Here is a 14,388-nt window from a genome sequence, read left to right on the forward strand (position 1 = left end):
ATATATATATATATATATTGGATTGCACCCTTGGCTTTACTTTTGACTTATAAATTATTCACCAAAATTTCTTTTCCAGGTTGGTCTTTGAAGGAACTACACTGTGAATAACTAAGTTGAAATTTGATGGTAGAAGGAATGATTTTTCTTTCTCATGCATTTGATACGGAAAACTTTAAAGGTGTGGTTTTATCCTTTCAGCATGTGCTTTGACCCCATGATATGTGGCATAGAATGATGAAGCCACAAAGGTTATGCTGACATCTTTCCTTGGAAGTTACTATACTTTGTTTTACTTTTTCACATTTAACAGAATAAAAAGTAGCAATTTAAAAAATAAAACTATATTTTTTTCACACATTTCAAGAGGACAAATAGCTATCAATTTCAAATATCATATGAAGTTATTTTTAGCCAGCTTTTAAAATACAATCAATAAATTGTTAATGTGTGCTTGTATAAAAGAGAATCACTATAAAGTTTAGAAATTAGAAGCATTACTAGGAAGTTAGATTTCAAACTGAAACTTTCAATTTTATTTATCACTTCTTAGAACTATTTCTGAAGTACTCATTATATCTTCTTTAATCCCAGGTTTCATATTTAAACTTGAGATTCACTTATAACGTCAAGTATTGATAAAAATGATTTGGAGTGTTTAAATGTTTTTAAATGTTTTTATTGTGTATATACTATCTTATCAAAATTCATTTATGTAGTTAAATAGAGTTAAACTCATATAATTAATTTATGAGTTATTAATAAGGTGAAGACAGCATATATTTCTTTCCAATTTTTTCTTTCCTCAAATAAATAGCCAGCTAGTTGAAATTTCTCATTCTTTTGACAGACATGTACGTGTTAGTGTGCTCAATTGCATGGCAACAAATCATAATATAGGCACACAAATTATCTCTATGCTTTGTGTACATCATCATTGCATAAGAGATTAGAGTTGGTTAAAAGAATGTTTTGCAGCAATGTTTTCAAGGATGTAAAATAAATTATATAGGTTTTGTTGGGGGGTAGTCAGGACCTGATGTCTATTAGATGCAAATTATAGATAACTAGGAAAAGCAAACATGGTATCAGAGATTTGCATCGGGAGAATATAATGGTCAGCCAATCATAAAGCCACCAGTACCTTTGAAATCACAAGTCCCCAGGACATGGACACAGCTAAGGGTTGGTGTAACTAGACAGAGCAAGAGACTCCAGAAAGAGTCTCAATGGATTTGAGTGTAACTTGAAGTATTGACACCAAGAGAACTATTTCAAGAACCTGCAGGGAGTATGCTAACTTTGTCTCTAGCCTCAGATAGTCACCAATTATGTATGATATAAATGCTACGTTCTCTGTCAAAGAACATCGTTAAAGGGCTCCAGGAACATCTTTCTTTGTGCTGAGATTTATTTGTTGTTGTTAAAAGAATTATTTTATTTAATTATATTTTTTCATTCATTTATTTTAATTTGACCAGAGAAAGAAAGAGAGAGAAGGAAAGTGAGAAAGCAAGCCATCAGGTTCAGGATTCAAACTATGATCGGCCAGGTGGGAGTATTCAATGCCTTAACCACAACGCCACCTGCAGGTCCCTGTGCTGAGATTTTTTTTTTTTTTTGAAAGGCTAACTTGTATCAAGAAAAAAAGAAATAATGCAAGAATAAAACTAAAAAGAAAACAAAAATGCCAAGGAGAAAGAGACCATACTAACAACAACAACAACAACAAAAATATGGGAAAGAAAGAAAAATTCACAGAGGATAAAATGAAAAAAAAAACTATACATCTGGATTTACAATTACAAAATCTTTCTAATAAATCGTAAACTGAGGATATGAGAAGCAGAATTCTATATTTCACATGCCAATAAAGACACTAATAAAGATAAACAAATATATAGAATCTTTTTGCTAGTACTCATTCAGCCTCTCTTTCATTTTTTTTTTTTTCATGTATCACTCCATCTCTGAGGACTGAAACTGACCACTTTTCTTAGTTCTGATTTTTTTTTCAAGAGCACTAGGAAGCTTCATGCCAGTTAATAAGCAGTTAACTTGCTAAAGCAGATCACTTTTGCCCTGTGATTGTGAGAGATATGACCTACATTCTGACTCTTACACAGCATCATATGAACACACAGCAAATTGTTTATATCTTCTTTTTTCTTCTTTATTGAGTGAACATTTTTTATCTTTTTAAAGTGTTTTTATTTCTTTGAATTCTTGTTACATATTTATTTATTGCATATTTTAATACATTTAATCACTATACATCCTTATGACATACAAAATGGTTTTACCCAGCATGAATGTCAGTCAAGTAAAAGATACTACTTACATACATGATTATCAACAGATAACTTTTCATTTTCTTTTTGTGATCCCATTTTTCCTACCACCTGTTACCCACCCCTTCCTATTCTGTGTCTACTATCTACAGTTCAGTTCCCTGCTATTATACCTTCCAGTTCCTCAGTTTCTGTCATAGAGTGCAGAAATTCTGTATATATCGAGCAGGGGCATATGATGCCTCTCTTTCATAGGCTGGCTTGCTTCATTTAGCATTAAATGCTCCATATCTGTCTACTTTGTATCAAATGTCAAGGCCTCATTGTTTTTTGTCCCAGTAGTATTCCAAAGTGCATATGTGCCACATTTTTTTCAATCCATTTATATAGCTGACTCTGAGTTTCCTTTTTTGAGGCAAAGACTTGTCCTTTTAACCAAATATAAACCTATGAATTTCTAATTTTTTTTGAGAGCTTTTTGCTATACAGCACAAGTGCTCACCAGAAAGAGAGAGACAGAGAGATGGAAAGCAAGAATCACCCCCCAGAGGGGGATGGCCACGCCACAATCCATTCTCCTCCATTGTCCTCTCGGGATCTTGGGCACGCATGCACATGTGCCCGGCGTGCATTTAAGCCACCGGGTCCAGGACTCAAACTACTGTCAGCTACATGGGAGTTCAGTGAAATAGCCATTACACTAACTGCTGGTCCCAATTTCTAAATCCACCTTTAGCCCATAGGCCCCTGTTTTGGATGTTCCATCTTTGTGGGCCAGGCCAATATGAAAACTTCATGTGTTGATCTATAGTTTTGCTTGTATCACCTGTTCTCTGAAGACAATTATGGAGCTGCTCTGTCTGGATTCCGGGAACACTTTCTCTGGGCTTCCCAAGATCATGTTCATGGGCTATAGTGAACTCATAATCTTCCTATGAATAAAGTCATAATTTTGCTATGAATAAACCTCTTAAATATTTTTATGGTTTGCTTATTTCTATTAATATCTCTCAGCTGAGAAACATGAGTTTTGATTTATAGGTAGGACATAATAAATGATATGTTCTTTCACTGGTAAGTAAATGAAACATGAGGGAGAGAGCTAACTCACTGAACACATCTCTAATGACTTCTATTGATGTAACGTGTTTCTCTAGTGATCTTTATGATCCTGTGCAGCAAAATGTTAGAATGTAGACACAGTAAGTGCTTTACTCTGTTATTTTTAGTGTAAGGTATAGATTTTTAGAGAAATTTAATATATTTGCAAAATTAAAGGTATTGGGGAAATTAATGTTTATGGAGAAGCTTATATAATAAGAAAATGGCAAAAAATAATAAATTAGGCAGAAAATTATCAGCTGATAAACTGTCATGTTAAGATAAATTGGAAAAAATGAAGAAATAAAGGTGCACAAATTTCTGAAATTAGATATTTTAGAAAAAATTGATATTTCAAGTAAAATGGAAGTGATTATGGTACTAGAACAATTTTTTTGGTACTAGAACAATCTTTAGCAATGATAAGATTAAGTTCTTAGAATAGTACTTGCAAACTTACATAAACAGTTTGTGCATACATGCATGCACATACTAATATAAATAAGGAGCTGGCCATTTAGCCTAGTGGTTTAGGGAGACAGATTCTACAGTTAACTATGGTTCAATTTTCAGACCCAGTGGCTTGAAAAACATGCCAGGTCCACATGAATGCATGCTCAAAATCCAAAAGAATAAAGAAATGGAAGAAAAGAGATTGTAGCATGACAAAGTCACTTTAGGAGGTACTTTCTCTGTTTCCCATACTCTGTTTCTCTGTCTCTGTCTGGCAAGTGCACACACCCTCTGGCAACTAAATTCATAAATAAATAATATAGAAACTTCCAGTTTCTGGCAGAGAATGTAAGAAGTTCAGAAATCATCATTTCTGTACTAAGAACAAGAAAAATATTCATAACTCAAAAATTTCTTAGACTTGGGACCAGCAGATGGTGTAATGGTTACATTGTTGAACTCCTGCATGGTTGACCCCGGTTCGAGCCCTGAACTCAACGACTTAAAATTTATGCCAGGCAACAAGTGCATGCATCCCCAAAGACCCAAAAGGAGAATAAAGGAGAAGGGATTTCAGTATGGCCATTTCCCCTCAGGGGTGATTTCTCACTTTCTATGTCCCTCTGTCTCTCCAGAGAATGGACCCTCCCTAAAGCAAAAACCTCTCTTAAAAATAAATAAATAAATCTTAGATTCATAAAAATGAGCTCAGAGGGAAAACTACCCCTTTAAAATTGTAGAATCATAGCTTACTCTAGCAAACTCATGAACAGATACCTCTAAAAAAATCAGTGCCGGAATAGAAAACCTAAACTGTAACTGATGAATTGTACTCAAGTGCCATAGGCAAAATTCTCAGGGGGACTGAATCATAGGAGATTTCTACACTTGGATGAGTATTACCTGCAGAAGTTCAACTTAATTCTCACAGCAAATATCAGAGAAAAATCCTTTCATTCTCCTGGCTGGAGAAGGGGGAAAATAACCATTTTAAAATATGCCAGAGTTTTAGCTTTATCTTAACAAGGTCTTCTCTCAAAAATAACAATTTAACTTGAGCCTGGGTTTTATCAGAGCTTAACGTGTCTGAAGAGACAGAACCAGAGAAAACAACAACGAAAACATGAAACTGAGTGACTATTGGTAGATTCTATGTCCTTGTTTAATCTTTATTTGTGTCTTTATTTGTATCTGAAACATAGAATTCTGCTTCTCAGAAAAGAAATACTTGGGACCAGCAGTTGGCATAATGGCTATATCACCAGACTCCCATGTAGTCAATTGTGGTTTGTGTCCTGGACCTGGTGGCTTAAACTCATGCCGGGTGCATGTGCTTGTGTGCTCAAGATCTCGAGAGGAGAATGGAGGAGAAGAGATTGCGGTTTGGCCATCCTTCCTGGGGGAAGATTTCTCACTTTCTGTCTCTCTGTCTCTCTCCGTCTTTTTGGTGAGTGCACACACCCTATAGGAAAGAACTCTCAATAAATAAAGAAAGAAGAAGAGAAATACTTGATTCTAGTTCCCTCTACGGCTCAACATGGGAAAAGGAAACTTGCCAACTTCAGCCCACTTTATCAATTCTGCTTCAGCTAAGGGGGCAAAAGGGGATTCCTAAAAACACTTATGGAGACACAGTTTCTCTGAAAGACTGAGACCTAATCACAGGAAATAGAATGCTTCTCCCTCTTCCCCTACGCACCTAACTACCACATCACTAAAAGGCAATCTACAGCAGGCCGGCCCTTTTACCCAGTACATCATACTCAGCAATCAGCGAAATGTTACAAGACGTACTAACAGGCAAAAATGACAGATTGAAGAGACAGAGTAAGTGTCATACTAGATTAGGATACAGCAGAGATACTAGAAAGACCAGACTAGGAATTCAAAACAACTATGATTAACATGCTAAGGCCTTAAAGGAAAAAGTACACAGCATGAGAGAACAAATAGGCAATGTGAGCTGAAGCTGCAAATGACAACCCAATATTGAAGGAGAAGAACAAGGTCAGAAGACTGACCCTCTCTGACTTCAAAACTTACCATAACGTGACAAGACAGTGTGATATAAGTAAAAGATCAGACAAACAGGTCAGTGGAACAGAATAGGAACTCCAGAAATAGACTCATAAATGTAGTCCACTAATCTTTAACAAGGAAGAAAGCCAATACAACAGAAAGAAAATATTCTTTTTGACAAATGGTGCTGAGACAATGGGACATCTTCATGTAGAAAAATAAATAAATCTAGTATCAGATCTTATTATGATATTGAAAAAAATTAATTCAAAATGTATCCTATACCTAAATGGAAAATGCAAAACTATAACAGTCTTAGAAGATAATGGGAGAAAACTTAGATGAGCATGATTTTTTTAAAAAATGAATTTTTAGATCTGAAAGGCACAATTTATTAATTTTTTTTTTTTTTTTTAATTTATGGGCCAGCCCAAGGCCTGATGGGTAAGATGGCTGGATACAACATGGCCGACACCATGGTTTGAGTCTCAGATCCCAGGGCTTGAAAAACACTGTGGGTACATATGTGGCTATACCCAAAATCTTGAAAAGGAGGGAGAGATTATGCAGAAGGGATTGCAGCATAATCTGTTCCCTCAGGGAGTGTGTTCTCTCTTTGTCTCTTCTGACATGTACATGAGCCCTCTGGAAAATTAAAAAAAAATAACTAATTGATTGCGGAACTATATTAAAATTCAAAGTTTATTTTGTATCAATGATACAGTCAAGAGAATGAAAAGGCAAGCCACAGATTGGGAGAAAATACTTGCAAAAAACATATCCAATAAGGGACTTTAATCCAAAATATTCAAAAAATAAATCTATAATTAAATAAGAAAACAACCCCACTAAAAAATGGAACAGAGTTTAACGTACACCTCACCACAAAGCACATACGTATGGCAAAAAGGATAAGTTACTGTACATCATATGTCATTAGGAAAAAGCTTAAACAAAGACATATCACTACATGCCTATTAGAATGACTAAAATTAGAGACACTGATACCATCAAAAGCTGGTGAGGATGTAGAGCAACAAGAACTTTCATTTGCTGCTGTGGAGATGCAAAATGGCCTAGTTACGTGGGAATATATTCAACAGTTGATCACAAAAGTAGTCATACTCTAACCATATTACCTAGCATATACGTTTCTTGATAGTATGCAAAGAGTTGAAATTTACATCCACATAAAAATTTGCTAACAGGTGTTTATAGCAGCTTTATTTATAATTGCCAGAACTTGGAAGCAACTAAGAGGTCCTTCAGTAGGTGACTGCATAAATAAACTGAGGTACATCCCAACAGTGGGATGTTATTCAGCTAGTCATAAGTTTCAAACCCATGAAAAGTCACAGAGGAAATGATAGTTCATATGACCAAGTGAAAGAAGCTCATCTGAAAAGGCTACAACCTGTATGATTCTGCTTATATGACGTTCTGAAAAAGGTAAGAATATGGAGACAGTAAGATCAGTGGTTGCCAGGGCTTTGGGTGGAGGGAAAGATGAATAAACAAAGTATAGAGGATTTTTAGGTCAGCAAAACCACACTGTACGATACTATAACGGTGGATGTTTGTCATTACACATTTGTCTAAATCTATACAATGTGCAACACTAAGAGGGAACCCTAACATAAACTATGGACCTTGGATAATAATGATGTGTCAATGTGGGCCCCAAATATACTGCTCTGATGGGGGGATGTTGTTAATAGGGTGGATTATGCATGTCGATAATGAAGTTGAGGGCTGGGACCAGCAGGTGGAGTGGTGTTTAAAGTGATGTATTCCCAAATGGCCAGCTGTAGTTTGAGTCCCAGATCTGGTGGCTTGCTTCCTCTCTCTCTCTCTCTCTCTCTCTCTCTCTCTCATCACTCCCTGGTGAGCATATGTGCCCTGCAGCAAATTAAAAAATAATAATTATTATTATAAATAAAATTAAACAATTATTTACAAATTAATAAATGCATAAGGCTGTGGCATATATGAAGTGTCTGTACTTCTGCCTGACTTTGCTGTGAACCTAAAAATGTCCTACAATTAAAGTCTATTAAAACATATAAATATAGCTTATTGAAAGTAATTTTATAGGTATGTGTATGAGTATTGGAGAACAATGGGAGGAAATTACTTGTTCAAAATCTCACAGAAAGAAATCCAAGCAGAATAGTCTTTTATATGTACGGATTGTTGAACAAGGACTTAAGGTTCAAAAGCAATCATTTTGCCTGAAAAAGCGAATCATTCTTAATTTACTTAAAATAAAAAGCAACCATTTATAATGAAAAAAATCTGGCAGATTATTCAGTTAAAAAGGAAAGAGTTTTCAATCTTTGATCGCAAAATATGTGCATGATATAATAAAGATGAAACATTTGCACCTACAAAAAATCTCATTCTGATAAATGATCACATGACAAGTCATATAATTTTATTTCTATGGATATTGAGGAAACAATGCACAGAATTTAATGTGAATTAGGAAAAATATGTTGGTTGGGTATAATGAGTTACCTGTATTTTTCAGCGGTCTCAGAACTATTGGCCTTTTCTGAAATATCAATGCATACTGTAAATACCAATATATGCTCCAGTACATCCTCTTATTAGCAAGGATGCAAGGGAGGCAAAGTTTGAGTAGTCCTTGGTATCGTAGAGTTGCACTCCAGGTAACTATTATAAAAATGTCTATGGTATGAAAAGTCTGACCTGCCACGTGAGCCCACGACAAGTGCAACTCTGGGCTAATGGGAAGAATGGAAAGCACAGGAATGCACAGGCTGTTGCCAGCCATGGCACCACCTGGGGCTGCCATTCAGATGAGGCTGATGCTCTCTAAGCAATCCACTGGCCCCAAGAGGAGCAGCAATAGCTTAAAAGGAGTAGTTATTTTTATTTGCCTACTTATGTTTTATTTTAAATCATAGAAACCCACTATAAATGCAGAAATTTTTATTTAAAAGTATTTCCATATCTGGATCCAGCAGATGGCATAATGGTTACGCCATTGGACTCCCACATAGTTTACCATGGTTCGCATCCCAAGCCCTGCAGCTTAAAAATCATACTGTGTGCATGTGCATGTGTACCCAAAATCCCAAGAGGAGGATGGAAGAGAGGGTATTGTGGTGTGGTCATCCTCCATGGGGGGTGATTTCTCACTTTCTGTCTCTGTCTCTCTTTTTCTATACATGAACCCATGCACCCTATAGCAAAAATCTCTCCTCAAAAAAAATTCCACATATACAACCATACATTTCCTTCTATTTCATATATATGCATATGTATATATGTAAATTTGATCCTAGTTTATATATATATAGCATAAAGATTGTTAATAGGTTGCATGCAATATAAAAATTGTACAGAGAGGAATAAAGTCCCAGATGTACTACATTTAATGAAAAATACTAAGGACCAAGAAAGTACATTTGAAAATATGTGGTTAGAAGTACAAAACAGTGGCCAGCCAGCAGTACGATGGTTAAGGTAACTGGATCCCATGTGACTGACTGTATAGTTTGAGCCCTGGACATGACAACTTGAAAAACACTCTGGGCACATGTGAGTTTGTAGCCAAAATCCAGAGAGGAAGAAAGGAAAAGAGATTGTTGCATGGCCCTGTCCCCAGGGGATGCTATTGTTGCATGGCCCTGTTCCCAGGGGATGCTATTGTTGCATAGCCCTGTCCCCAGAGGATGCTTTCTCACTCTCTTTGTGTCTCCCTCTTATTCTGGGAAGCTCATGCACACTCGAGCAAAGAAATAAAATAAAAGTTGAAAAAAAGTTAACATGTACAACATTAACAACTTGTTGGAGCCATACATAAACCAAGATAGAGTAAAATAATATAACTGAAAATATGCTAAATTTGCTTTAGTCAGATGAATCACCCTTCTGCAAAAGGTCACTGAAAGCAAAGTTAAAGTTTCATTGTTAATAAATTGTTCAAAATATAGGGAAATTTATTGGTTGTCACCAAATTTTAAATAGATCAGGGCCAACAGGTGGCATCGATGGGGTGTTAGATCCCATATGGTGGACTTCACATTTTGGTCCCAGAAGCCATGACTTGAGAATCATGCTGGGCATGTTTGAGTGTGCCCAAAACTTTGAGGAGACCAGAGGAGGAATTGTGGCATGGCCATTCCCTGTAGGGATGATTTTTCACTTTCTCTTTCTCTCTCTCTCCAGGGAGCACACATGCCCTATAGCAAGAACTAAAATAAATAAAAAAATAAATAAATAAATAAAATAAAAATAAAACTAGGATAAAAGTACATTTTGGAACTATACACTCACGAATTTGACATTGATTTCAAGGAAAACCATATAAATATTTATCTCATATAAATTTATTATTTATAAGTCATATAAATATTAATTTACCTACAGTTAAAGAATAGTAATCTCCAGTTAGATAGATGTGGGCTTAAATTCTGACTTTACAATTTAATTGTTTTTTTGTCTTCATGACAATTAACTGTGTTTTTTTTTTTGGAGAGGTTTTTGCCATAGGGTGCATGTGCTCGCCACACAGAGAGAGACAGAGAGACAGAAAGCGAGAAATCACCCCACAGGGGGGATGGCCACGCCACAATCCCTTCTCCTCCATTCTCCTCTCGGGATCTTGGGCACGCATGCACATGTGCCCGGCCTGAGTTTTAAGCCAACAGGTCCAGGACTCGAACCACGGTCAACTATGTGGGAGTCCAGCGACATAGCCATTATGCTAACTGCTAGTCCCACAATTAACTGTGTTTTATAAAAACGTTACCTTATATGCAAAATGGGTATAATGATAGTTTCTACAAATAAGATTATTTAAAACACAGAAAAGACTAAAATCAGTATATTGTTCAAAATGAATTAGCATTCAAAAGATGATTTTTAAAATATTAATATTAATACCTAAAGTGCTGCGAACATATGGGAGAAAATATAATTCAGAACTTCCTAAGTAAGTGTGAGGTCACTTTGCATAAGCCATCCTGAATTGAACTTATTTTTATTTCTGATAGAGTTGCCAAATTGGTAAATTAGGATAAGACCATACACATAATGAGTTTTGATTTCACAGAATCATTCAATGAGAACTTTTTTTTTTTTTTGAGATTTTCGCATGCGCTCGCCAGACAGACAGAGAGAGAGAGACAGAGAGACAGAAAGCGAGAAATCACCCCCAGGGGGGCTGGCCACACCACAATCCCTTCTCCTCCATTGTCCTCTCGGGATCTTGGGCACGCACACACACGCGCCCAGCGTGAGTTTTAAGCCACCGAGTCTGGGACGCGAACCGCGGTCGACTACGTGGGAGTCCAGCAACATAGCCATTACGCTAACTGCTGGTTCCCAATGAGAACTTTTATAGCCAAGACTAGAACACTTTATGGAAAATAAAAGTGATTTATTTGCAAGTTTGGACTTCTTGTAGGTGACACAATAAAGTACACTGGCAGTGATGATCAAAGTTAACCCAGATGGATTTTCTAGTAGTATGTTGAAGGCAAAAGCACCTTGATTATGTTCTATTTAGGCAGTATTATTATTATTATTATTAATTATAGAGCACACGAACACACATGATGGGGAGTAAGAGACAGAGAAACACCCTCTGCAAGGTTCCTTCATGCCACAATCCCTTTCTTCCTTTCTGTCCTTCAGCCTTTTGAAGTCCTAGGTATGTGTGCACTCACTGGGTGTGTTTTAACCAGGCTAGGAACTGAAACCATGGTCAGCCTATAGCTTCCAGCTCCTTAATCAGCATATTACCAGCTGCACCACAGGAACTGGACCTCAGTAGCATTTTACTTGTTTATTTTTCTGTTGCTAGAAGACACGCATGCTTGCCAAAGAGAAAGGGCAGGAGAACTTTTTCCTTCACTTTTTCATCCTGTCAGCATTTGTAGTACAGGCATAAACATATGCTTGGAATGTTTTTCAAGCCACCAGGTCTTGGATTCAAACCATGACCAGCCATGTGGGATCTAGGTCCTAATGCATAGCACTTAACCATTGTCTTATAGAGCTGGCCCTATGTAATATTTTAACAGGCTATTTCAACTTAGAAAAAAATGGAATGCTAATAAAAATTTACAAAAGATTAAAGATTATAGACCATGATTAAAGTGATTAGAAAAAATTAAGATTTTTACATATCTTATAAATTTTAAAATAGACAAAAAATAAAAATTGTTATGATTATAAATATTATTTACTATATTTAGATAAAAACAGATTAAATAATAAAAATATAGCAACAGTCACTTTAAGAAAACAATCTATAGGAGAAAAATAACTGGGTATTTTGGTTAACTACAAGCTCAGTATGATTTAATAGCATAATTTGATTCTATAATTACTTTTTGAATAAGATAGAACATGGATGAAATAATAATATTTTACAATATTTTATTTCAAAGGACTCATTTTCAATAACCTCCTTTGATAACTGATAGGGTAAGCAGCACACCAAGTACAATGTCTGGTATAAATTAGACTCTGTATAAAAATATATTTCCTTCTATTTGCCTGTTTAAGCCAAAGATTAAATATGGAATGGCTTAGGGAATAATCCTTAACTAGTGAGTTACCGTAATATGAGAGGAAGTGTATTTTGATAGAGCAAAGTAATTTCTAGTTGTCATTCTGAAGGGAAGAAATTTCCCAGGGCATATCACCATTATTGCAGGGTTAGGAGAGTTGGAGAAGAGATGAGATCTTCCAAATTTGTATTATTATCAAGAAGACATGGATTTAAAAATGTTAAGATCCTTTTAAGGGGGCAATACACATAGGTACAATACATAGGGGAACTCATTTTAATAATATGCATGCTTTTTTAGTATTGCAGTCCTAGTGTATGTGTAATATGGTGCCATGAAAGTAGGAGGAATAGGAGTCAGCTAGCAGTGTGGTGGTTAATGTGGCTGCATTCCATAGGGCTAACTGAGTGGTTCAAGTCTCAGGCCCAGTGTGTGTGTGTGTGTGTGTGTGTGTGTGTGTGTGTGTGTCCAAAATCCTGAGAGATTTTTGGAGCTGTGGTGTAGTCATCCCTCTGGGAGATGATTTCTCATTCTGCACCACTTCCCTACCCCATCTCTCTCTCCAGTGAGTTCACATGCTTTACAGCAAAAACTATTAAATAAATAAATGGCAAGAGAAATGTCATGTACCTGGACATGGGTAACCAGAAGACTGAAAAACCGGTTGTCATGGGTCTTCTTAAAGAAACAGTAGAGTGGGCAGGAGTATGATACAGGACAGGCCCTCTAATGTCTTTCCCATTTTAAATGTATCTGGGCAGATAATGCAGTTAAAGTAACTACGTAATTGAAAGACTGTTGTGTGCTATTTGTGATTATTAATAATAATTACATTTAACCTGTACTCTAAGAAAAGCTCTAAACAGAACTGTAAAATAAGAATTATTATACTCTATGTACAAAGAGGGGATCTAAAAGATAATGAGAATGTTATCTATTGAGTCATCAGGAAAGTCATGACTCATTTTTGCATAGAAAAAGTATGTCATGACTTCTCTGACCACCCAATATTTCAGATCATATACCAAGAAATAAGGTAACTTAGAGGACAGATCCCCCTGAATGAAAGTCTCTGAAATTTCCAGTGACCAGACCAATTTCTGCACCAATGGAACTATCATCTTCTTTAACAGAGTATGAGCTTTTTATATTAAAATATAGTATTGATTAGTAATGTACAATCAGCCATGGACAAAAACATTAAAAACAATTATTTTAGTTCTATAATCACTCACTGTACTGTCTCAAAGAGTGACAGAGAAAGTTATCTTCCCCCTTCCTGGCCTCCAAAAATGAAGGTCCTATTACTAGTCTCCTTCCAGAAATTGAAAAAAAATTTTTTTTTCACATGTTAAGTAAATTTCCCGTTGTAGAAGTAAATTTTTTAATATTTATTTATTTATTTAATTTTACTAAGAGTTTTTGCCGTAGGGCACATACATTCACTGGAGGGAGAGAGACAGTAACGGTGAGAGGAATAGTAAAAAATAACCCCTCAGCAGAGATGGCCACACTGCAATTCTGTTTCCTCCATTCTCCTGCCAGGATCTTCAGCACACATGCACAAGCACACAGCATTGAGTTTCAAGCAACCAGGTCCAGGACTCAAACTGTGGTCAGCCATGTGGGATTCCAGCAACATCACTGTGCCACCATCTGCTGGCTCCCCATTTTTTAAATATTTAAGTGTGTTAAATTTCCACACGAAAATACAATTTAATTAAACAAAGTCTTTCATAGTCTTAATCATCAAAAGTTTTGTTGTATTTTCCTGAAGTTTCTTTTATTAAAATATAAATAGTATTCCATTAAAGTAATAGCAGTTATGAATATTTAAATAGTTATATCTGAAGATTGAAATAAAACACACGCACACAAGTAAAACACAAGGCTAGGTATTATAAATACATTAATTTAATATTGTCTTTATATATAGAACTGTACGCAAAACACCAGGAAAAGGATTAAAATAGGAT

The sequence above is a fragment of the Tupaia chinensis genome, unplaced genomic scaffold (assembly GCF_000334495.1).
Source record: "Tupaia chinensis unplaced genomic scaffold, TupChi_1.0 Scaffold146594_1, whole genome shotgun sequence".
NCBI lineage: Eukaryota > Metazoa > Chordata > Mammalia > Scandentia > Tupaiidae > Tupaia > Tupaia belangeri.